The sequence below is a fragment of the Pteronotus mesoamericanus genome, unplaced genomic scaffold (genome assembly GCF_021234165.1).
Source record: "Pteronotus mesoamericanus isolate MK-2021 breed Mesoamerican mustached bat unplaced genomic scaffold, CSHL_Meso_final contig_82, whole genome shotgun sequence".
Taxonomy (NCBI): Eukaryota; Metazoa; Chordata; class Mammalia; order Chiroptera; family Mormoopidae; genus Pteronotus; species Pteronotus mesoamericanus.
This window is the reverse complement of record NW_026555265.1, coordinates 14,990,993-14,994,839: the sequence shown is the minus strand read 5'-3', so window position 1 is coordinate 14,994,839 and position 3,847 is coordinate 14,990,993. Positions and strand designations below refer to the sequence as shown.

The 3,847-nt window shown below is 35.2% G+C and overlaps 1 pseudogene; it reads left to right on the top strand.

Annotated features, from left to right (window-relative positions):
• The first annotated feature begins 259 nt into the window (after positions 1-259).
• LOC129080036 (uncharacterized) lies at positions 260-407 on the top strand (annotated as a pseudogene).
• Positions 408-3,847: the final 3,440 nt, after the last annotated feature.

Genomic DNA, 3,847 nt, shown 5'->3' with positions numbered 1-3,847 from the left:
TTGGAAGGTGTGTTCTACATCTGTGAAATACGCTATTGGTATCTTAAGAGGAATTGCATTGAATCTATAGATTGCTTGGGGTAGTATGGACATTTTAATGACATTAATTTTTCCAATCCATGAGCACAGTATATGCTTCCATTTATTTGTATCTTCCTCAATTTCTTTCTCCAGAGCCCCATAGTTTTCTAAGTACAGGTCTTTTATATCCTTGGCTAAATTTATTTCTAGGTACTTTTCTTTTGCAATAATAAATGGAATCGCTTCTTGGCCTTTTGGCTAAGATCAAGTGTAGTATCTGTTCTTATCAGTTTAATAGTAAATGGAATTGTTTTCTTAGTTTCTGATAGTTCATTATTGGTGTATAAAAATGCTATTGATTTCTGAATATTGACTTTGTATCCCACTGCTTTGCTGAATTCACTTATTAGGATGAGTAGTTTTTTGGTGGAGCCTACAGGGTTTTCCATGTATAATATCATGTCACCTGCAAATAATGGCAGATTTACTTCCTCCCTTCCAATTTGGATGCCTTTTGTTCCCTCTTGTCTGATCACTGTGGCTAGAATTTCCAGTACTAAGCTGAATAACAGTGTTGATAGCGGACACCCCTGTGTTGTTCCCTCCTAAAAGGGAAATGCTTTTAGCTTTTGCCTGTTGAGTATAATGTTGGGAATACTTTTTGTATATGAAAAACTACTTTTATTATTATTTTGAGGTATGGTTCCTCTATTCCCATCTTGCTGAGTGTTTTGTTTTTTTGTTTTTTTTTTACCATAAATGGGTGCTGAAATTTATCAAATGCTTTTTCTGCATCTATTGATATGATCATATGATTTTTGTCTTTCACTTTGTTTATGTGATGTATCACATTTATTGTCTTGCAGATATTGCACCATCCTTATTTCCCTGGAATAAAACACACTTGATCATGATGTATGATCTTTTTTATGTATTGCTAGATCTAGTTTGCCAATATTTTGTTGAGGATTTTAGCATCTATGTTCATCAGAGATATTCGTCTGTAATTTTCTTTCTTTGTTTTGTTTTTATCTGGTTTTGGAATTAGGATAATACTGGCCTCATAAAAAGAGTTTGGAAGTCTTCCCTCTCCTTGAATTTTTTGGAATAGTTCAAGAATAGATGTTTGTTCTTTGAATGACTGATAAAAATTGCCTGTGAAAACATCTGGTCCAGGGCTTTTATGTGCTGGGAGTTTTTTGATTACTGCTTCAATTTTGCTCGTTGTTATTGGTCTGTTCAAGTTTTCTGCTTCTTCCTGATTCAGTTTTGGAAGATGGTATGTTTCTAGAAATTTATTCATTTTACCCAGGTTGTCCAATTTCTTGGCATGTAGTTGTTCATAGTAATTTCTTATAATCCTTTGTATTTCTGTGTATCAGTTGTTACTTCTCCCTTTTCATTTCTGGTTTGTTTTATTTGGGTCCTCTCTCTTTTTTTCTTGATGAGTCTAGTTAAAGACTTCTCAATTTTGTTTATCTTTTCAAAGAACCAGCTCTGGATTCATTGATCTTTTGAATTATTATTTTTAGTCTCTACATCATTTATTTTTGTTCTGATCCTTCCTTCTACTCTGGGCTTTGTTTGTTGTTGTTTTTCTAGTTCTTTTAGATGTAGCTTCAAGTTGTTTATTTGAGATTTTTCTATCTTCTTTAGGTAGGCCTGTATAACTATGATCTTCACTCTCGGGAGTGCTTTCACTGTGTCCCATAGGTTTTCGGTTGTTGTGTGTTCATTTTCATTGGTCTCCAGGTCCTTTTTGATTTCTTCCCTGATCTCATTGTTAACCTACTCATTATTTAATACCACGTTATTTAGCCTTTATGTATTTGAATGTTTTTGGTATTTTTTCTTGAGGTTGATTTCTAGTTTCAGGCTATTGTGACTGAAGAAAATGCTTGATATGATTTCAGTTTTCTTGGTTTTGTTAAGGCTTATTTTGTGTTGTACCATGTGGTCTCTCTTTGAGACCAATCCATGTACATTTGAGAAGAATGTATATTTTTCTTCTTTGGGGTGAATTATTCTGTAGATATCAATTAAATCCATTTAATCTAGTGGGTCCTTGCTATACCCTTGTTAATTTTTGTCTGGAAGATCTGTCCTTTATTGACAGCGGGGTGTTAAAATCCTCTATTATGACTGCATTACTATTGATCTCTTTCTTAAAGTCCTCCAAAGTTTTCTTTATATATTTAGATTCCTATATGGGGTGCATACATGTTTACAAGGGTTATGTCCTCTTGCTGGACTGAACCCTTAAAAATTATGTAGTTTCCTTCTTTGCCTCTTATTATGGCCTTGTTATGAAGTCTCTTTTGTCCAACATAAATATTGCTGCCCCAGGTTTTTATGTTTGTTTGTTTATATTTGCATGGAATATTTTTTCCTAAGCTTCACTTTCAGCCTGTGTAAATCTTGTGATCTGAAGTGGGTCTCTTGTAGACAGCATATATACAGGTCATGTTTTCTTATCCATTCAGCTACCCAATGTCTTTTGATTGGAACATTTAATCTATTTAAATTTAAGGTTATCATTGATAAGGTACTTATTCACAACCATTTTCCCCTTTGTACCTATGTTCCCATTTCTCTCTAGTTCTTAAAGCATCCCCTTTAGCACCTTTTGCAATGCTCGTTTGGTGGAAATGGACCCCTTCAGTCTTTTTCTGTCAGGGAGGCTCTTTATTGTGCTTTAAATTTTAAATGAGAGCCTTGCTGGATAGAGTAGTCTTGGTTGGAGGTCCTTGCTTTTCGTTACATGGAATATTTCATGCCAATTTCTTCTGGCCTGTATTGTTTTTGTTGAGAAATCAGCTGACAGCCTTATTGGAGCTCCCTTGTTGGTTAATAGTTGTTTCTTTCTTGCTACTTTTAAAATTCTCTCTTTGTCTTTAAACTTTGCCATTTTAATTGTGATGTGTTTTAGTGTAGGACTCTTAATTGGGTTTCTCTGTGCTTCCCGAGCTTGTGTGACTTTTTCCTTCACCAAGTTAGGGAAATATTCTGTCATGATTTCTTCAAACATTTCTATCCCTTGCTCCCTTTCTTTTCCTTCTGGTATCCCTATGATGCAAATATTGTTATGTTTCATGTTGCCCCAAAGCTTCTTTAAATGCTTCTCCTTCTTTTTAAGTCTTTTTAAGTATTTTGTTGCTCTGACTGGGTTTTTTCCTACCTTCTCTTCCAAATTGCTGATTTGATCCTCTGGTTCATCTAGTCTGCTTTTGATTCTTTCTAGTGTATTCTCCATCTCAGATTTGCATTCTTCATTTCCATCTGGTTCTTATCTATAGTTTCTATATCTTTTTATGCTGATGTAGTTTTTACTAATTTCCTCAAGCCTCCTTATAACCATTAATTTAAACTCAATGTCTGATTGAGTAATGGTTTACTTGCCTCAAATTCATTCAGCTCTTTTTCTTGGGACTCCTTTTCTTTCATTTGGAGGTTGTTATTTTGTCTCCCCATTTCAGCTGTGTCTTTTTTATTTGTTTTTATGTTTTAAATAGACCTGCTTTGACTCCCTGTATTGTGGGTAACCTTATGTGTTAGGAGTCTTGTGGCACCCTGTGTGCCAACCCTTTGATCTCTTGATCTGGATGCTCTAGGTGATGCGCTTTCTGTGAGTTATGTGGACTCTCCTGTTGTATTTGGGTCCTGATTTTTGTTGACTCATTTGTTGGAGGGGTTTCCCCTCTGGCTGGCTTACTGAGAGACTCAATCTCCTCCACATCTTGTATGTTTTGTACAGGTGCTGGCAGAACAAAGCAAAACTACACACACAAACACAACAAGCAACACCTCCCCCCCAACAACAACAGCA